General features: G+C 40.3%; 1 long non-coding RNA gene across 3 annotated transcripts in view; it reads left to right on the top strand.

Annotated features, from left to right (window-relative positions):
* LOC121923956 overlaps positions 1 to 21,884 on the top strand; it is a 33,539-nt gene extending 11,655 nt beyond the window's left edge. For all 3 annotated transcript variants that reach the window (XR_006102496.1, XR_006102495.1, XR_006102497.1), the window contains 2 exons: positions 18,241 to 18,463; positions 21,521 to 21,884. This is a non-coding gene — a long non-coding RNA (uncharacterized LOC121923956). The remainder of the gene's footprint in view (positions 1 to 18,240; positions 18,464 to 21,520) is intronic.
* Positions 21,885 to 22,529: the final 645 nt, after the last annotated feature.

The following is a 22,529-nucleotide window of genomic DNA, read 5'->3' as shown; positions in this document are numbered from 1 at the left end:
CTATATTCTGTTTATTTATTTTTATTCTAAGCATGTCAGAATCACTTCCCAACCCAAAAGGGGTCCTGAAGTAATGAAAAATAAAAACCAATTAAAACAATACCAAGATAAAAACATTTTAAAGCACATTAAAATACACTTTTAAACCCCCTTAGCAGTATAAAAAGTATTCCTGAATCCAGTTTTGAAACAGTTAAAACAGCAGTTTCAAACAATGAATACTATTATCAGACTCATTTTTTTGTCATTATGGGCATGGGAAGGGGGCGCTCAGGGCTGCATGTGATTGAGAAAAAACGGACTTTACCGCACAGCAAAGTGTCCTCAAAATGGCCCCGTTCTGTCTCCTGGTCCCAAGCTGCCCTTTGCTCCCTTCCCATGACCATAACACACAAAAAATGAGTCTGATAAGCTTCCAAATGGAGTAGGACTGTTTTGGCTGCCTTTGGGAAGCTTAAAAGAGATTGGGCCGCCTTAACTTGCATAGGCAAGGAGCTCCACAGTTAAGGCATTGCTACAGAGAAAGTCCAGTTACATGTATCCATTAATCTAACTTCATGAAATATTGGGATATGCAAAGGGCCTCTTCTGAAGTTTGCAAATGGCAGTAGAGCTTTCAGATATCTTGGACCCAAGTCATGTAGTGCTTGGTAAGAACACCAGGACCTTGCATTGAGCTTGGAAACAAATTGGAAGCCAATGCAGTTCTTGCAGGAAACCAGTCTGGCTGCTGCTATAATAAGTAGCTTTAGACTGCAATCCTATAGTCACCCAGTCCCATTTAATTCAATGGGGTTGGTTTCTTGGCAGAAAGAGCAGGGTTGCACTGTTAACAAGTGCCTCTGGCACAAAGCTTAGAAGTAATGAGTTAACAATCAATGTAGCTGTTTACTGCTAGTTACTTTTCATGGGCAACAAGGATGTGATGAGGTTATATTGCAAAAGTAATGCAGTGAGGAGGTGCAAAGTTAGGCTTTCGGTGTAATGATAAATGTATTTCAGCAATTTTCAAAAGTTACATTTAAAGAGTGTTTTACACAAGCATTGACAGGATTTTTCTGAAGTTTCCCCCACCCAATTTTCTCCTCAGTCCTAAAGACTTTTTAAAAAAGTAACTGAATATTAAAAGCATAAGTGTCAGAGCAACTAACACAAGTTACTGTTTCCAGGCCTGTAACAGTCAGTTACTCTCCAAACACCATAATGAACAAGGTCAATGTATTACTTTTAAAAGGTAAATTTCTATGTTCTGCTCATGCATTTTGAAAATGCAGACTGTATCTACACTGTGGAATTAATACAATTAGACACCACTTTAACTGCCACGGCTCAGTGCTATGAAATTCTGGGTTTTGTAATATTGTGAGATAATTAACATTCTCTGTCAGAGTTCTGGTGCCACAACAAACTATAAATCCCAGGATTCCATCGAATGGAGCCATGACAGTTAAAGCAGTGTCAAACTGCAATGTGGCAGCAGCCGTAATTACTCTTACAGGGAAATATTAGGTATATGAAATCTAAGGGACATCTTTTCCCTGTTTTTTGAGTATAAAAAATAAGAAAACCTTTTGTATCAATTTACTTTCCATTACCTGTCACCCATTCCTGTGCCAGATATTTAGATAAATAGGAAACGGTGGTGATATATTCATGTACTTTGTTCTGGCTCATTCTGTCATAAGAATCCAGAGCTGGCAATGAAAACCAAACAAAGCTAAAAACAAAACATCAGGTAACCCCCTGCTCTTTTCTCATTTAAATCCCTTTTGCTGAAGCATAGCTCCTTCAGTACGGTCTTGATATACTTCCAAAAGCTTTGCAGCCTTACCCTTTGCAAATAAATAATGATAATTATTTGCAAATTGTGATGTCCGTGTCCTTCCACTTTCCCCTTTATTTGAAATTCTAACTGGCTCAGGCTTGCTGTGCAAGCTGCTTTCTTTTTTGCTAGCATCCCCATGATATTACAGTGGCACACCTAAGGGCTGTTTTATATGTTATAAAAATTGTGCCAATGTTATACCAACAAAATCAAGACAGTTTCTTCTGTCCTTGTCCATATTTTATGACTCATTGCAAGAATTCAGTGCTAACAAGGGTCCCCACGCTGCATATGGTTAAGAGAGAGAGAGAGAGCATATTTATATAGTTTAATGTAAAATTTTGACATTGCAAAGCAAGTATACTTGGTACCCAAGCAAGCACAAACTCATATTATGTGTGAAACAACCCTAAACTTTACAGTGGGTGTGGGTGAAATGTTCCATTGGGACTTTATACCTTTCTGCTAGAAGGACACCCTTGTGTGTTATGTGGACAATTTTTAGGCCCTCCTCTTCTTTTCTAGCATGGCTTCTTTTTGTGTGAGGAGTAAAGATGATTTCAGTTTAAGATCTGGAGATTATGCTTCCTGCCTGCTAAAGAGCTTCTCTTCCCAGCAGCTTTGCAGGCCCTGCACTTCAAATTCAATTACCTTTAAAAACAAACTCAAGAAATAGTTATGGTAAATACCATATTTTAAGTGGTGACTAGGATTATGAGTGAGGGATTGAAAAGATAATAGATAATTTGCATGGCTACAAACATTCTTCTGGTGGTAATAATCAAGGTAGGAGGAATCAAATTAAAAGACAGGTGCTGAGAAAGATTTTTAATTCATTAGTCTGCTTTTATATCTATGACATCCACACCAGGTTTTTATCATTGGGCAAATAAACATGACAGTCATGACAGTTACTTCAGCCCAGAACCTGAGAAACTTAGGCCCCATTCATACATTTTTTGTAATGGGGAGATTCAGTCAGATCTGATGTTGCGATTCTGAACTGAAATTCTCACTATGAACTTTATCGCACAGGCCCTGGAACGGGCCTGTCACGTTCAAAAAGGTTCTCAAGCATTCCTGAAAATCGCACCCTCTGGGACACATTGAGAACGCGATGGGAATGTCCGGCAGCAGCGGCAGCGTTCTCCCTGTGCGGTAAACAGCGTTCTATGCCGCCTCCCATTCTCATCACGTTCCCTTTTAGAACATGACAGGTGATTTTGAAAAGACATGGGGAAAAAATAATTTCTGGAAAAAATGGGTTAAGGGTGATTTGCCCCGGCCCCCCTTGAATTCACATCAGAAAAAAACAGGACAAGTGTGAATGACCCACTTTTAAATTGGTTTGCAAACCCGTGTATAACATAGTATGAACAACCACTTACATTTTAGACTATGCTGGTTGAAGGAATCTGGGAACTGTAATCCCAAAAGCAGTTTTCTCTGCTTCAGACTGACATTTCACTAGACCCCAGGTGTGTTGATATGGCAGAAATGAAACAGTTTGGCATCACTTTAATTGCCATGAATTTATTCTACAGATTCCTTTGTAGTTTGGTGGGGCGCCAGAGTTCTCTGACAGGCCAGTCTGAATACCTCACCAAACCATAAATCATAGGATTCCATGGGATGTAGCCATGACAGTTAAAGTACTGTAGTGTCAAACTGCTTAATTTCTGCAGTGTAGATGCATACTAAATTCTTGTTTCTTTTGTGTTGAACTGGCAGTTTCAGATACAACTGTCCATGTAGTGTTAAGATTATACATTCTGAAACAGAATAATCTTATTCATCCCAGGTAAGTGGTTAGGTTTGTAATATAAATATATTGCAAACATTGGTAATAAAAAGTGGTTGACTTTCACAGGAAATGATGCTACATTTCCCCTTACAAGTGGATGATGCTCCACTTGTGCAGCTATATGCAGAGATCCTCTGCACATAGGTCCTCTGAATTGTAATCTAAATTGCCTAGCAGACATTTTGCCAATGTAGCACAACAGAAAAGCTGTGCCCAAAACATGGTGTCACTAGGAACAAATGTTTTGAGACTGGTACTTAGCACTGATTCTTTAGAAAACTGATCCTCCCGAGTTCCATAAATTGAATCTATTACACAAATTTAGCCAAACTTTCTCTCCTCAATACTGCTGTTATTGACAGAAATACCTGCTATTCTCTAATAAATTTATCTGATTCATAGAGCTGTTGACCACTACAGTATGGAGGAATCCAAGAAGGCTGGATACACAGCATAATGAAGCTAAGAATCCAGGAGAGGTGGGCTGATAATGCTTGAAAAACACATTGCTTGTGGGTGTGATGACCGCTAATTTCCACCTCCTCCCAGGCTGCTGGTGATTCAGACTCCCTACAAATATGCCTGGTCAGTTCACAGTGTGCTGGTATAAAGCTGAAGCAAATCCTGTCCAGTGGGAAGTGCCAAAGAAGAAGTTGGGGGTGGTGGTCATCAGAGCAGAGATGGGCTATAAATGTTTTGGAATATTTTAGTCATGCAGAACCGGGTTCCTTTATTTTTGAAAAGTAGGTGCTTTTTAATCACAAGCCAATTATCACTAACATCTTCCCCAAAATGTAACAGGCTTTTAAAAAAAAAATTAAAGAAACCCACAGGGAAACCCACAGGCCTTCTGAATTGCATCTAGTTGGTACCCAGCCTTCCCACAAAAAGAGGTGGGAGTTGGAGAAACACAGTGTAGAGAACTCTGATGTGTTAGTTTGTGTTCATTCATGTTTCGTGTGGGCACACTTTTGGGTGGTAGAAGCAAACACACTGGTGCCATTTCTAAGCAACTGAAAGTAAATGGAAGTTGGTTCATCTACCTGTCAAGCTGCTTCCTCTGACGCCAAGTTCATGACCAATCATTTCTCTATTCAGGATATATCTACTGTGAGGGAAGTAGCACAAACACATACCATCCTGAGTGCTTTTTAAAGCCAGAAGGCAGGTTTATATATTGACAAATGTTGTCTTGATATTGCTCCATTCTACCTACTCCCCCATGTTGAAGGAGTCATGGATTTTGAGTCAGTTATCTGTGAAAAGAAAGGAGGTTTATTGAACATCTGAAATACTTGTTAAATTAAAAATACACACCAAGTAGGAGTGATTAAGTGGAGGCTCAAGGTGCCAAAGTACATGAGACACTTAAGCATGGCATTAGCAATAGATTTTGAGGGTGGTGGTGGTAATGATGATGATAGTAGCATAAGGCTGTCTGTGTGTGAGTGTGTGTGTGTGAGAGAGAGAGAGAGAGAGAGATCAGGAACAGTGTGCAGGAAGAGAACATCTGAACCTTTTCTTCCTTGCCATGCTCCCAACAAAAATCATACAAACTCCACTGCAAACACACCATTGCCTGTTTTAGGAGAAAAGCCTTCATTGGTTCTCATTGAAAATTCCCTCCCAGGGATAATAAAAGGCAAAGTAACCAGACTGGTGGACCATGTCCAAAGAGGAAACATTTAAACATCCCCATAATTTGAAGTCTTGATGATAATTTCTCCCCTGCCTGCTATATATATATGTTTAAATGACATCCATGATTGCAACTAATGGCTGGAATCCTGTTGGTTAATCCCACTGAACTAGGTCCATTGAATCAATTCAAAGGCTCTACTGGAGTCAGGACTAATGTTTAGGTCAATCTGTTTTTAACATCAAATGCAATTTAGTCCCCAGGAATGCATTGGTAGTCTTTATACTAGCCCACCCCACAGTGCCTTAGACTACTTCTTTCTAGTTAGTTTTAGAAGTTCACATTTCTTGTTTTTATTGCCTACATTAAAATACCATATTTTCTGGCATATAAGACGACTGGGTGTATAAGACAACCCTCAACTTTTCCAGTTAAAATATAGAGTTTGGGATATACTCGACGTATAAGACTATCCCTCTTCCAACGCACACCAAATAAAAATTTAAAAAACATCAGATTTGATTTCAATATGATAATTTTAATTCAAATGTTTATGACATGCAGGTACTTTGCAGGAAAACTTGTTGTACACAAAGCCTGCTTGGATTGGTCAGCTCTCCCTGCCTGACTGGGCCTCCCTGTCTCCAAGACTATCAGAGCGGTATTGCAAACATGGCTCTTTTTTTCATACCCTGAGCGTCCTGGATGCCTGCAGCTTGCTCCGCCCTTCAGTTACATATGCAGCGACCGCAGATTCTCCAGTCCAGCTTGGAAGTTTCAGCACCTGCCCTATAAGACGGGGGGGGGGGGGGTTTGGGCCATAATTTTGTAAATGTGGATTTTAATATGTTGTGAGCCACTTTGATTGTCTTGCAACAGAAAATCGGGATATAAATAAAAGATTTATTATTTATAAGATGACACCAAGTGTATAAGATGACCCCTGACTTTTGAGAAGATTTTCCTGGGTTAAAAAGTAGTCTTATATGCCAGAAAATACAGTATTTACTTCTCCCCCTTGTCAAACATTTCCCATGGAGGATGCTAATCTCTGCTTTACCCTTGCTACATATCTACCTGGACCTAATTGTCCACTTAGCAACATTCACTGAAAGTGACCAAGCTGCTAGACCTGAGACACCTTAGTCAAAGCATCTGTTCAGCCAGCAAGTAGGAAATGTGCCCACCTAATGCAGGGTTTGAAGAACCCTAGCTGCAGTGCAAAGAGCCCCTTTTGAAACTAATGAAATTGCAGTTTTTAAGAGCATATTAGAAATTTTAGATAGGACTAGGTTTGACTGATAAGATAAGAGACTGGGTTCCTCTCCCTTTAATGGTTGTGTAGAAGACGGAATTTTAGCAGGTGATGAAAACTTGCTGACCCCCCCCCTTTTTTTTTTTTTTTTACATAACCATACAAGGGAACAGGAACCCTGTCCCTTATTTTAATTGACAGCCATATATATTAGCAGTTAAGGGAGCAGTTCTTAACAGAACCTGATGGTGAGGGTAGGTTGGATTCCTTTTGAGTAGGGTTAATGTTTGACCTTGGAAGGAAAAAGATTTTGATCTACAAGGCTGTTTATGCAGAGTAGTTTGGAGAGATTCTCCAAGGTCATTTCCAAAGTGTAAAAAACAAATGATCCAGAGAAGCTCACCAAGGTTGATGGGCTTATACTATTTGAATGGTGGTCAGGCACATTAAAGATCTGTTTTTGTTTTTTTACAAGCCCTGTCAGTTTTCCATTTTCAAAATGCAAATGATTTATGAAATTAAAACCATGCTCAACTTCTTTTCCACTGGTTCTCTGGTTCGGATGTACATTGACAAAACTATCAAGATGTGCCACAAATATGCTAAGTTTGATAGTGAACATGCACAGAAAGAAAAGCTCTTTGTACCTATCTTTCCTGCTTCTCCTAAATTATTCAGGAATTGGGGATTCAGTTTTGTGCAGCTTGGCTGACTTCACATTCTGTAATTGCTTGAGATGGACAGTGTTTCAATCACAAGCCAAGGGGCTTTTGACTTCTGGTGAAAACTCTTGTTCTTTATGCTCCAGTATGAAAGGGAGAAATATATATATCAGGACCCTTTCTCATTTTTCAATGGATTGAAAGTGGTTCTGATTGCTGTTCATTATTCATGCATGTTCTATAGGCCTTCCTAATTCTTTATGCAACATATTTTATTTAACTATATTTCATTTTATTTTATCTACCTTCTTTCTACCAACATGGAAGAGGTTTGCAACATAAACTAAAAAAAAATGGCTAAAAAGCTGTCATAATATTAAACATAGATTAATTACCCTATTAAAATAGCACTAACACAAATCAGTTTAAATACATTCAAAACATGAGGACAAGGACGCATGTACATTACCTTCCATTAAAAGACATGTCTGCAGCAACCAGTTAATAGCCCAAAGCCTGTCTAAATGAAATGATCATTGCTGGCTGGCAGAAGGAAAATGTGTGTGTGCATGAGTGCAAGCATGAGCATGCGAATAGCCACTGAGAAAGCCCTCTCATGTGACTGTGATGGGGTTGGGACCAGGAAAAAACCTTCCAGGGGTCCCAAAACTTGGGCAGACTTTCAGACTTCGTAGATCATAACTATGCTCTATAGATTTTTATAATCCACAAATTATAGATCTACACCTCAAGTGCCTGATGAGCTAAATTTTGACAGTTGTGGAGAAAGAAGGATAGCTGGAGATAGACAAGGAAACAATAACAACAACAGACAACAAAACAACAACTGGCCCCTAGTTTTATGCATTTAGCAACACCTTCAGACATACATCTGCAGGAGATATTATTTTGCCTTGAGAAATTTAGTCTGATTGATCTAATGGCAGCTAAACAGATCTCCTATTTTCTGATTGGTTCGTAACTGCTAACAGACAAAAGAGTATGCGAATGAAGGGCAACAAGGAGATGAATCTAAACTACTGTACTTCTGCTTCATTCACTTGGGATTAAGGATGTAGTGTGAAAGCAAATATAAAATCAACTCTAAATTACCTATTATTTCACTGTCTTCTTCCCATAAAGAAGTAAATGTGCCTCAAACAGTTGTGTTTTTATAGTCAGGCAAAGAAATTGAGTTGTTCTTCCACTATGTAAATAATATTACCTCCCCCTCCCCCCCCCCATGGTCAGGATTAATTGGGATGAGCTGACATGGCTCCTAGATACCTATGATGAATAACTGAAAGATATTGTAATTTCCCCCACTTCACTAGCATTGTACAAAACCAGAGACCTGCAAAGAATGATGTTATCTTGTAGCAGGCATTTATCAACTGGGATTTCCTCATTCCCTCATAGTGACAGTATAAATTAAATTTGCTTGATTTTTATATGTATCAGTATGCTGTTGGTAATGTTTTAATATTAAGTTTTCACAATTATGCCATTGCCATATATTCATTTTCACAAAATACAATACATGCGGTACTTTTAAAAGCTCTTGCTACCCACTACAGCTTGGTACCTGTAGATTCTTACTATTGTGTTAAGTTGTATTATAAAGTTGAAATATTTTATATTTAATACTATATTCTGTTTTATTGTTGTGGTTGTTGACTGAAATAAAGATTCATTCATTCATTCATTCATTCATTCTGTCAATCATCTATTCATTATATTCAGGTCATTTCTTAATTTAAATGTATTTGTGTTTTAGTGCAGCATATGGGACCTCACAGTATAGTCCACAGAAAAACATTACATTAACTTTCTTTCTATTCCAGTCCCTTCAACTGTGCACATATGCATAATGAAATTCTGATTTTTAAATAAACAGAAATTATAGTCCCAGTATCTCTTTGCATTCTGTTTTTATGGAGGCATTGCCCTCTGAATTTGTATATTTTACTTGCTTCCCCCAATAAAGAGAAATGGTGATGCCAACTCATTTTGGCCAGGATCCAAAATACTCTAAAGACTTGCACTTACCTGGTCAAACAGAAAATGTTAGGCAGATAAATTTTATGGCTGCGGGGCTACAGTTTAGTGGTAGGGCTCTTCCTTTATGTGCAGCAAGTCCCAGGTCTTGAGATTTCTTCCTGAAACCCTGCCTGAAACCCTGGAGAGCTGCTGCTGGTTGGTGTCGACAGGACTGGATTCAAATGGATCCATGACCTTACTTTATACGAGGCATTCCCCCTGTGGTCCAACTCTCCATTGCCAATTTTGGTAATTTCCCTTGGGTCTAAACTAGACATGAAGAGTTTGTTTTAAACTTGAGGCTATCCCTATCATGTATGAAACAGGAGGTTGTTGTTGTGAGCCTTCCAGTCATTTCTGACTTATGGTGACCCTATCACAGTGATTTCTTGGCAAGATTTGTTTAGAAGAGGTTCGCCATGACTTTCCCCTGAGCGTGTGACTTGATCACAGTCATCCAGTGAGTTTCATGCCTGAGAGGGAATCGAACCCTGGTCTCCAGAGTCATAGTTTTTCTCCCTTCCCTCGCAGGACCTTTTATTTTCATCAACTGAACTCTGGCCCCTGAGCTGAGTTTTATTGGAAGGAAAGTCTGTTTGGGAAGAGCTGTGAACTGAGATGTGCGTACATGGAAGATTATGAGTTCCTCTGGGGTTGAAGCATCATAATTTGTTTCCTCCAAGATGAGCTTCAGCATAATGGACTAAAAAGCTGCATTCAACCTTTCCCTTTTCTTATCACACTTTCTTCCTATTCAGTAACAGCTGTCACTAGGCACAATAATACATATCAACCAGAGGAATAATAATGTGTTTCATTTGGGAATGAGAAAACCAGTGTGTGTGTGTGTGTGTGTGTGTGTGAGAGAGAGAGAGAGAGAGAGAGAGAGAGAGAGAGAGAAATTATACTTAGCAGAACCAAAAAAACATATCAACATAATTTGTAAACTTCTCTAAAGCATGTTGGTCCAAAAAGTTAATACTTCATTAGCAGAATTTTTCTCTTATGCCAGAGAAAATGGGAATGAAGTGTGGTTGCTTCTGCTCATGTGTCTGTGACTTGTATGTCACCAAGGTCCACTACGCATGAAGACATATGACAAACAATGGTTGTAAAGCCCGAGTACAGTTAGGTTATCTTTATGCCACACATGGGGTTGATCCAAGACATTTTGTTCTGAGGCAGAGCAAAAAATGGCACCTTCAGTTGAGCTAGTCAAGCTATTTTGGTACATGTGGCAATCAATCAATCAGTCAATCAATCCCATAAGTACATTTCCCCACCCCCAGATGTAAAATTATGATAACAAAATAAGCACCTAACAATTTATTGCCCTTTTATGACATCCACAGTCTGCTGACTGAGAGATCATCACAGGGGAGAGGAAAGTATCCTTCTCTTGTGCTTAATTTGTATTATTAGCACAATCAGTGGAAAATTATCACACCCCTGCATGCTTTTCCCATTTTTCTAACATCTGTAAATAGTAATGGACCCGTCATTGGGTACTTTGCCTAATGGCAGAGCTGGCTTCTTCAATGGCAAGGTGGGGCAAGAACCTGGGCAAGCCTGGGGTACAGCCAACCAAACAGAGCTCATGGGACACTGGGGGGGGGGGGCTGTGGGAGAAAGGACACAAGCTAGAGGCTTGTCTGATAAGTATTTAGATAGGATCAGTCAGGAACAGATCCAAGGTCACTTATAGGGTGCATCTGCACTGTAGAAATAATAAAGTTTGAAACCTCTTTAACTGCTATGGCTCCATCCTTCAGAATTCTGGGATTTGTAGTTTTGTGAGGCACCAGCACTCTTTGGCAGAGAAGGCATCCTGTTTTGTGTTAAATCAATGTAACTACTCACATTAATTCTCCGAAAAGTTCTCTTTGTTCCTGTACTCTCTTTACCCTGCAAAACAACACAGCAAGCGCAAAGACAAAGGTGTAGGAGAAAGGAGCTATATGCAAACACACAATCTCTCAGCATGTACACACCATCATTTTGAGGAAATAGCCCTCCTCTCTGCTGAACTCAAAAGGTATCCAGTTTGTCCATCATGTCACTGAAAAGAAAGACACAAAAAGGAAAACGCTAAGAAGGATCTTATACATCCCCACATTGATTTCAGCACAAAATAAAAGAAAAAAGTCTAAATGCAACAGTCAATTGCCGTGCTGAGAAACATACCACTTTTCTTTCCTGAGTAAGGAGATATGTGATTGCACACAACAATTCACACACTTGGTCAGAGTTCATATATCCTTCCATTTCCATCTTGGGGCAAAGTGGCCCCAATCAGTGGTGTTTTGGAGCTTGGTGTCACCTGTGTGTTTGTGTGGGTGGGTGGGAACTGCAAACTCCCTCTGGGGTGTCACCCAGTGCAGTCCAGACTCCCAGAGGTCCTAGTGATACCATTGGCCCCAACTGGCCAAAGAAGCACATGCACAGTTGCTTAGCTATCCTATTCAAAAGAGGCGTCCAAGAACAGATTAAGCCTGAACTCTCCCTGGAAGCCAAGATGACTAAACTGAGGTTGTCATACTTCAGCCACATCATGGGAAGAGAAGAAACGCTAGAAAACAGAATAATGCTAAGAAAGGTGGAGGACATCAGAAAGAAGGGAAGATAGATAGACTCAGTTAATGAGACTATGGCCATCAGCTTACAGGACCTGAGCAGGTCAATTGAGGACAGGGGGGCTTGGGTATGTCTCATTCACAGAGTCACTATCAGTCAAGGATGACTCGAGGGCACTTAACAATAACAGCAGAGTTGCATTGTGCTGGCTCAGTAATATCCATAAGGGAACGGGGGGCGGGGGGAGTGGGTAGAGAAGAGATGAAAAGAAAAGGTGCTTTTGCTAATGTGGGACCTTGGGAATAATAACCTCTGATGTGTGTGCATCATATGAATAGAGAATTTAAATGTGGGAACACCAGTATGGTAGCAAGCACAATTAGTATTATTTTTACCCCATTTGGATTTGCCCAGTGCCAACCAAAATCCTATGTGCCACGTCCTCTGTCAGTCCAGTGGGTTCTAATATTACTTTTAATGATTAGCATAATGGCAACACATCAGGCTAAACATTTCCCTACCCAAAGCTAATATATGTGGATCAGATTTTGGTGCTCATTCACGCCATATGTTCAGCCTTTTCTATTAACATTCCAGTCTCCATAGTGCATAATGGTGTCCCCTCCCCACCCCGCTCTATCTCTGTGAAATTGGAAATATTGACACCCCACTTTTGCTTGTGGCAATTGAGGGAGCCGGGACACATGATGGAGGCGGGGATTATCGCATGTTAAATCACCACCTAATCACCACCTGCCATCAGCCCGGGTCCCAGCTGCGCTCTGCCAGCACTTTTTAGAAGCTGGAAATCTGGTGGAGCATGGCTTGGACCCAGGCCCATGGTGGGCAGTAATTAGGCAGCAATTTAGCATGCAATAATCCCCACCTCCATCCTGTGTCCCGGATACAGTCCAGGAGGCTTGAAATGCTTTTAAAATTCATATGATAAGCTTGCAAGAGTGGATCATTTACCAACTGTATCTGTAGCTCAGTGGAGAACAGACAAATGTCCTGTTTGCTAGATCCATCTTGTGCTTAATTCTCTTGCTGTCTTCCTTTTGACCTGTGATCTCCCTGTTGTAGCAGGAAGCCTGTTATTTAACACTTGTTCTCTGTAGAAGATCAAACTTGTCTGAACAATGAACAGGGCCTCAGAAAGAAACTGCATACATCACTTCTTAGTTTTGTGTTAAATCTGACTTCTCTTTCCTTTTCTAGATTCTGTGATGTGCAAGAAAATGAATTATGGCAGAATAAAAGATTACTCACACTATCCTTTCCAGATTTCTGCTGTAGATTAAAACATAGTATGCTACACCATGACAACAGGTAGCTTCCATGTTAGTAAGGATGGCAAATGAAATTATTTAGAATAAGAGAATCATAAAATCATACAATCTAGAGTTGGAAAGGAGTACACAGGCCATCTACCCAACCCCCTGCCATGCAGGAACACACAGGGAACCGTCTATTATCCCCTCTGTTGTAAATCACCCGGATTCCCAGTGATTGGGCGGCATATAAATAAATCCTATTATTATTATTATTATTATTATTAAAACACTCCTGAAAAATGCCCATCCAACTCAGATATAAAGAGTGCAGCAGCCTTCAAGGCAATTTATTCCATGGTTGAATTGCTTTTACGGAAAAACCTTCTTCCTAATGTTTAGGTGGAATCTCTTGTAATTTGAGTCCATTGGTTCATGTTCTAGTATCTGGAGCAGCAGAAAACAAGCTGGTTTCATCATCTACATGACATTTCTTCAGATATTTAAATATAACTATCATGTCACCTCTCAGTCTTCTCTTCTCCATGCTTAGTTGTTCCTCAGCCAGCTTGGTTTCCAGGCCTTGGATCATCTTCTCTGGTTCCAGCTTGTCAACATCCTTTATTGAATATCCTTTATTTCAGTAGTGGGCCCTTCAAATGTTCATTGCCTTGTCATATGTCTTCATTTTAGTGCTAAAAAAATCTTTGAGTATTTCCCTTTTCTTCTTTTCATTTGCACCTGTTCTTTCCACTGCACTGTCTCCATTGCTAAAGGGAAGAATCACCTAGGATAGGGACATGGCATCACTAGGGGGGTGCGGAAGATTCAGGCTGCACCAGGTGTCAGTCACCTCAGAGGAGGGGTGACACCTGGTCACCCACACACACCTTGGTGCTGTCGCCTCGTTCTCCTCATGAGAACAGTATCATGAAGAGAACAATGTGACAGCACTGAGAGAGCCAAGCCCCCCCCCCCCCCCCGCTCACTGCTATCACCTCAGCATGGTGTGTGACAGGGAGAGAGCATGCCCAGCCCCCCTTCCTGCCACACACTGTTCTACTCACATGTAGAGCAGGACATGGCATAGAGGTGGGTGGTGCCCTTTTGGCCCTGCCCAGAAGCCCTGTCCCCGTCACCGGGTGACACCCTGGGCAGCAACGCCATTGGGTATGGATGGGCATATTCTGCACCCTGGAGGATTGCACTAGCTGCTTTTGCACTCCTTCAGAGCTCCAAAGAGCAGCAGTGCATGATCATGGCCACCAATCTGGGCAAACAGAAGTGATGATATGTCACTCTTAGTTGTCTTTTGGTCTGTTGTGAGGTACTGAGTTGTGTGTACTTTTCCAGTGTGGGAGAATCTCCTTCTAACAGCATATTTCAACCATTTTCAGTTATTTTTCTGCTGAAAACCTGGGGTTTCTTAGTGAATTTTGGAGAGTGCTGAGGGTTGGTGGGATTTTTTGGGAATTCCTAGAGGCACAACTGAACCCCACAAAGGCCTCATGTTTGATTTCTGTCTGTGACGTAGAGGATCATGTCAAGGTAGGAGATAGTGGAGGCTGCTCCCTCTGCAATTGGGAGAGGCCCACTGGACATCTCTTTCCAGTTTTAAGACTTCTTTGTAAAGAGAAGTTACTCCAGCTGAGTGACATTTAGGGAAGTGTGAGGCTGGGATAGTACTCTTGGGCTGCAAGCTGGGCAAAACTAAGAAAAATTGCTTTTTAATCTATATCTGGCCATGATGACTTGGGAATTTGAGAAGAGGTAGTTCAAAATGGCAATGTTTGATGCAGCTGTATGCATACCTAGCTTTGTATTCCAGGAGTTTCTGAGAAATTGCAAAGATTGCTTGGATGCACATAGTGAGCAACTCTTCATTAAGACATCACTCTGAATTGTAATGGTCTGGGCATGCTCTTAATTAGATAGTGAGTTCTAAAAGGGGAATTTTCACCCTGTAATGTGGCTAACATTAAAAATAGTAAAGCTGGGGAAAGCTACTTTTTTGGACTATAACGGACAAACCCCCCCCCAACAGCCCCCCCCCACCTTCCCAAGTTCTGGAAAATCACAACCCCCATTGTGGGCCTTTATAATCAACTCTCTCTTTTGTTTTTCATTATGCAGCAAACCAACCAAGAGGTCAATAAAACTTCCCTCGCTAAAATTGAAAGGTATTCCCTCGGTAGAGTTCTTTTAATCATCTAAAGTAGTTGTTCTGCCAGAGGTTTGACAGTAAATCTTGGTGGTGCCTTAAAGCCTGTAAGGCTTTGCCCATTTCAGAACTATGTAATTATAATGTTCTACGGATGGAGGTATAAGTGACAGATGTACAAGAGGCTGGTACAAATGTTGCCAGCCTCAGCATTTACGTAGCAGCATAATTTATTGCCCTCAGTTCAATGTGAAATGGAAAACTCAGTTTTCATTGAAGTATATGAAATCACATGTATCTTGATCTCTGCAATGCTTGCATATCAACACTGCATTTTTTTTTTAAAGAAAGGGATAATATTAGTACATGTGTGCTCTTTGACTAGTGAGAAGGTTTAGGGCACTAGCGTTTACTCAGGATTCAGTTTCTATGGAAAGAAGTCACTGGACACTGTGAGGCTCCATATCATTAATACAGCAAAGCTTCCAGGGCCCACTCTGATGCTTTCTTCAAAGTACTAAGGTTGAATTAAAGGACCTTCAAGAGCTTGGGACCTATGTACACACTGGACAACCTGTCCTTACAGGCACCAGACAAGTTTTTGATATTGTTAGAGGAGACCTACCTAGCTCATATACTGGCCCGCATTGACTAAGCAAGGGCCTTTTTGATTATGCTATTCTTGCTAAGAAACTCTTTCCCATTGGAGGAACATTAAGCTTTCTTGGCAACTCAGCTTCTCCCATTGTTTTAAGATGCACCTCCTCAAACAGGCCTTTGGGTTGCTCTGGAGGCAACAGTGGAGATCTTTTGATGCATGTAATTGGGTTGAATTAAATTGCAGATTTTTTGATAGCATTCTTTTGTGAGGGTTTCTATTTTTAGTTTTCTACTTTTTATTGTAAACTACTCTGTAATCTTTATGAAAAGTGCTATATTCAATTAATTGGTTGCTCTATAATGTGCACTAATGTTTAATGCAGTGTTCCCAAAGTGCAGCCCACAGGATTCTTGTGGTCCCAGGGACTCTAGAGGTTCAACATTGTTGTTGGAAAAACAACAATTGTTTTCCCCAAATGTCCCCTAGAGGATGTGGAAGGACTTTTTGTCACATTTTAGCTCCAACCCTGGGCCATTTTAGGCCCAGAAAAGTAAAGACCAGGAGAACTATAGTACTGTGGTGACCAGTTGCATTTGACCATCACATGCAGAATCCACTAGAATTTTAGAATCCCATCAAAACCAGCATGCAAACTTCTGTTCCCTTTCTTTCCAGATAAACATTTCACATTTGTACTGAATGCCTAGAGTTTGATGTGTATGTACATGTATGTGTGTGTGAGAGTGAGATACACTGAGTTTCCAGTCCTATGTTTGTGAGGAGTAGACTTTTCCCACACACCTCTTTATTCCTTCTATCTTTAAGTGCCTACTTTCCTAAAATACTTTGTGAGTGCCAGTGCTTTGCTAATGAAGCAACTAGATGCAAAACTTTGCTTGAGATGCATAATTTCCCTAACAGTAATACTAAATTTCCTGCCTGTAAATTTGGTAGAGCAGAAATGCAAACATCCTCCCACCACTTGGCTGTTAAAAGTGTTTGCAGTTATGGCAGATAAATATAGATTATAAATATAGAGATTGTTTCCCCCACTTCGCCATATACCCATCTGAGCTGCTACTTTGAGATGCCCATAGCAATGTTTGCACATCACACTGTAAGGACTGGAATGCTTCCTAAAGAGTTGCAGCCTTTGCTTAGCTTTTAGAGTTTGAGCTTATAGTTGTTCTGTGTGACACACACATCTCCTGTTAAAGCTTTCTTTGTCTTCTCATGCATTTTCTGGCCAGGTGTTTTTGCATATTTGAATCATTTTGATTTAATATTATGGTATCTTGTATCTAATATATACGGATCATTGGTTATGAGGAAGAAAAAAACAATGGTGCTCTGCTTACTACTTGGTAATAGCTGTACTATCAATTGAAATTTTCCTCCTCAGTAATGCTGAGAATATTTATAATCATCCTATAACATTGCAGTAGCCACTGCTATCATAGCCACTGGTGTGGAATGTGGGAAATTGCAGTCCAACAAAATCTGTAGGGCTCCACTTTGTGTACCCCTGAGTTTGAAAAAGAATGCAGTGATAAAGAACCAGAGCCCAGTGTGGAGAATTAACTTTGAAAAAGTTACTTAGAATTCCTTCATTCTTTTCTCAGTCTTCTGATTTTTTCCAGAAACCAAAGGGCTTTGCGAATGTTTTGATGTAGGGGTATTGCATGGATACAAGTCATTGTCTTCCTTTTTACATAAGAATAAATCAAACAAAGACATTTTGACTGAAATGATATAGTCACTCTGTGACAAGGCAGAAAACGCAGATGCTTAGTCTTCTAATTTAAAATCCTGAATTCCTGCAGACCTGGAAGAGTCCTTATAAACAGCTGGCTGATTTATTGCCCTACTGAAAATTATGAAAAGCTCTTTCTTTCACATTTCACTTTACTGCTATCTACTCTGCTGCTTTGTAGATGGTCCCTAGACCTCTCACTTTTGTTTCTTTTTAAGGTGAAAATATGAGTTTCTTCTTTTTTTAAAAAATAATAATAATAAAAATAGATTGTTATCTTCAGTTTGTATTCCATGTGGGACCTAACCAGTGTCATTCCTGGATGCTCTTCATTTTTCAAATCAAGAATAGGGAATAGTGGTAAGGATAACAGAAAACATGCCCTTATTTGTCAGAGTAAGTATCTGGGTTTAAAAAATGCACTATATCCATCTTCTGCTCTAAACAAAGGTCTTTTAAACAAGGAAGAAAAAGAAGAAAACTTGAGCATAAGTGGCATGGACCTTTCTCCTGACTTTGAAGCCAGGGATTTATGCTTTCATAAAACATAAAACAATGCAGAGGGGGAAGGCTGAAGGCTGATGTTTGGCAAGAAACACTGTAAAGAAATGCAGACCTGTCAAACTTGCTCACTCATTGGCTTTGTATCCTGTAGGAATGTTCTTTAACAGATGGCGGCTACAGCAGCCTGTTCATTGTGGTGCACTGCAGCACTGTCTCTGCTATGCGTGAGGACTCAAAAAGCTACCCCAATGACCTTCAGGTTGCAAGGGAGTGAAATGCTTTACATTTCTAAGTGGAGAAGAAGCTCTTTTCTTGGCTGCACTAAGATTCACAGTTGTTACCAGGAATGAGGATAACGATGATTAAAACACAAAGTAAGAATGAAAATAAATGCATTGTATGGAATCATGCCATTGGTCTGCTCAATCCAAGATTGGCTTTTCTTTCAGCAGCTCTGCAGGGCCAGGTCAACATAGGCCAGAAGACTCTGGGATCAACCTGAAGTATTCTGGCCCCAGAACTGCCCCAACACCCCTCCATTATCTGGACATCCCACTGTGATGCCGGGCAGCTGTTTGCACATGTTGCCACCGATGGTGCATGTTGTTTGCTCTGAGGTCAAAATGCAGTACCCAGTGATGATCATATGGCTGGGCACTTCATTCAGACCTCAAAATGAGTGTTGCGTACCCATGGCGCCACCAGCCAGAACAGCAGGACATGCTCTAAACAGCTGCTCAGCATCACAATAGAGGGCTCTGAATTTTCCAGGAAGATGTGGCATAAAAGATGATTTTTAAAAAAATGTTTTAAGGGTGTTATATTTCAAGTTCAGTGCTAAACTGCAGGATGTCACTGGGCATTGGCATCAGAATCAGTGATTGGCCTGTGCATCATCCAGACTCCTTACTTGGATGAATACTGGGGGAGGGGGGTGCCATTTTATTTGTCCTATTCAGACAACTTCCAGGTCAAAGACGGAATTCTTTCCTAGCTCTACTATTTGAGATCATTCTTTAAAAAGTTGTTGGTATATAGTTCCCAGGATCCCTCACCGTTAGCCTTCCTGTGTAAGGCTTCTGGGAGAAGGTATTGTGAGAAGGTGTAGTGGATCTCTCAATCAAAGTAAGTTGAATAGTTTACCACCCACCCGACACACAATATCTTGCAGAGTAAGATTTGCAGTTTCTTGCAGCACCAATAAACCTTCTCTGATGCAGATGGGTAAACATCTCACAAATACAAATCCCAAAATTCCATAGCATTGTGCCATGGCAGTTAAAATTATGTCAAATTGCATTAATTCTGCAGTGCAGATAAAGGTAAAGGTTTCCCATTTGACAAGAATGTCTAGTAGTGTCTGACTGTAGAGAGTGGTGATCATTTCCGTTAACTGAGGGAGTAAGCTGAGGGAGACAGCATTGTCAAAGACGATTTCATGGTCATGTGGTCAGCATGACTGTACAGAACACTGTTACCTTGCAACCGAAGTGGTATCTATTTAATAATAATAATAATAGTAATAATAACAACAAATATTTTTTTATTTGTATCCCACCTCTCTATTAAAGATAATCGAGGTGCCTATCTACTTCTACCTTTACATGCTTTCGAACTGCTAGATTGGCAGAAGCTGGGACTAGTGACAGGAGCTCACTCCATCATGTGGAGCTTGGGTTTCAAACTGCCAATCTGTCAACCTTACGATCATCAGAGTCAGCATCTTAACTGCTAAGCCACCGCATTCCTGCATTGTAGGCCTCAAACAGACGGGGCCAATAAAGTGGGCCATGGCCATTCTGGTGCTGTTCATGTTGGGGCTGCAGTGACTGTATTTGCCCAGTTCCGATTCAGGCTGTCACCATGGTTTTGAACCAGGCCAGCAAAACAAGCTGTCTTTGTCCACTCCTTTTTGGCCCACTTCTTCTGCCTTGGAGTGGTGTTGGGAAGGCTTCTGGCCATGTTCAGGGTGTTTGTCATCTAAATGCCACAGCCCCAACACAAGGCAATGGTGGACCTTTTGGCCCATCTGTTTGAGTCCGTAGATACAACTCTACAGCCTAATTAGTAATCTTTGTAAAGTATATAAAATTAGTTTTACTCATGAACGCTTGTGTGTAATCACAGAGCAGATGAGACCCCCCAGAGAAGAAAGGAAAGGCTATGTGATGAAGGAAGAGAATGGATGTGGACAAATAGACAAAATGGCAGTTACTACATATGCTGTGCCTGTATGGCTAGAGACTGGCAAGCAATCAAACTATCAATGAGTATAGGCATGCAAAAGCTTGGAAACCCCTTTCTTTGAGTAATGCAGAAGATCACCAAGGTACAACTCTCTCTCTAGAATGGTCTAGGTGCTGTGAAAGAGGTTATGATGATGATATCCCACTCTGCTTCTCTTCCCTTGTTTTGCCTCTTCAGAGAAGACACCCATTTCTTTTTCTCCCTCTGCATGACATTCTTCAGGTTGGAAAGGCATGGGAGAACATAGTAGAAGCATCAGTTTTGCCAAACAGATTTTTCAAGCTTGGCAAAAGAGACACTTTTACGACCTTCTCCCATGCTTTTACAACCTGAAGAGAACAAAAGTTCTTCAATGTCATGTGAAGAGAAGGAAAGAAAATATGCGTCTCTCCGTTTGCCTGCTAGGTTTGGTTGTTTTTACAATGTGATAAGGCTCTTGGGCTCTTTAAAACAATGGTCTGTTCTCCATGTCACAAAGTGTCAACTTTGGATGTATAAGGAAAAAGTTCATTTTAGATATTTGCAGATTCTGCAGTCACTGTCAAAGAAATTGTGATCACTTAATTTAAATAATGCTTTATATTCAAAAAGTGTATATTTTACAGTCTTTACATTCACAAAGTACACATTTTACACTACACAAAGTGCAAAAATGCTTTACATTCACAAAGTGCACATTTTACATTTTACATTACATTACAAATGATGCTTTTACATTCACAAAGTCCTTCTTTGCTCACACAACAGACCTAGGGTCACTACTGTTCACACTTTTTAGACATGAAGAACTGAGACTAAAAAAGCTGCTTGAATGCTGAATAGGGATTTGAACTTGGGTCTGCATAAACTATCATCTTTTAAAGATATCTATCTACTTGTTGTTAACTGCCTTCGAGTTGACCCTGACTCATGGCGACCCTGTCAAGGAGTCCTCCACCGCTTTGCTCAGGTCCTGCAAATTCATATTTGTGACCTCCTTAATTGAGTCTATCAATCTAACTTGTGGTCTTCCTCTCTTTCTGTTTCCTGCCACCTTTCCTGACATTATTATTTTTTATAATGAGTCATGCCTTCTCATGATGTGACCTAAGTATGACAGCTTCAGCTTAATCATCTTGGCTTCCAGTGAGTTCAGGCATGATCTGTTCAAGTAACTATTTATTTGTCTCTTTGCCTGTCCACAGTATAGCTACAACAGGGGAATCCTAAAGAATGAGCCACTGGATTGGGACCTTCCTATTTGAGGTTTTGACCTTCAACAAAAGTAAAACATTTTTTCTTCTTAAATTTGGACTGGATTGGCATTTTTTACCTCAACACCACCTAAAGTTTTCCTGATGCAAAAGCATGAAGGCTTCTTGAGAAATCCAGGGTCCTCCACCATTTTTACTAAGAAGAGAAGAAGAAAATGAAGGCCTATGAATAACATCTTCAATTTTTTCTCCTGTTTGGTTTGCAACACCTTGCCCAGTGAAGAAGGCAGTGAAGCTTTGAAAGCTTGCAACATGTATATTGTGCATTTTCATTGGCCAATAAAGATATTACTGTTTGGTGAATTTTTGATTGAACATGGTATTCTTAGCACTCTTCTCCAGCACTTCATATCAGATGAGTTGATTTTCTTCCTATCAATTTTCTTCACTAGCCAGCTCTCTCACCCATACATGGTGATGGGGAGTACAATGGCTTGGATGATTCTAACTTTAGTTATCTCTTTGCTCTTTAGGAACTTTTCTATCTCTTTAATGGCTGTTCTTCCGATTCCTAGTCTTTGTCTGATTTCTTAACTGCACCCTCTACTCTGATCAATATTTGATTCAAAGTATGGGAACTCTTTTCCTGTTTTTATTTCCTCATTGTCTAGGCTGAATGTATGTGGATATTTTGTTGTCATTTATTTTTGTTTTCTTTATGTTTACCATTAAGCCTGCCTTTGCACTTTTTTATTTGACCTTCTTTAAGAATTGTTCCATGTCTGTGGTGCTTTTTGCTAGTAGTATGGTGTCATCCACATATTTTAGATTGTTGATATTCCTTTTTCCAATTTTTACTCCTCGTTTTTCTGAGTTTAAGCCCACTCTTGGGATGATATTTTCTGCATATAAATAGGGTGAGCAAATGCAGCTTTGCCTAACCTCTTTGCCAACTGGAAACCATTCTGTTTCTTCATAGTCTGTTCTAACCATAGTCTCT

This window comes from Sceloporus undulatus, chromosome 2, assembly GCF_019175285.1.
Source record: "Sceloporus undulatus isolate JIND9_A2432 ecotype Alabama chromosome 2, SceUnd_v1.1, whole genome shotgun sequence".
Lineage (NCBI taxonomy): Eukaryota > Metazoa > Chordata > Lepidosauria > Squamata > Phrynosomatidae > Sceloporus > Sceloporus undulatus.
Note: the sequence above shows the minus strand (reverse complement) of the source record. Positions and strands in the feature narration are given on the sequence as shown.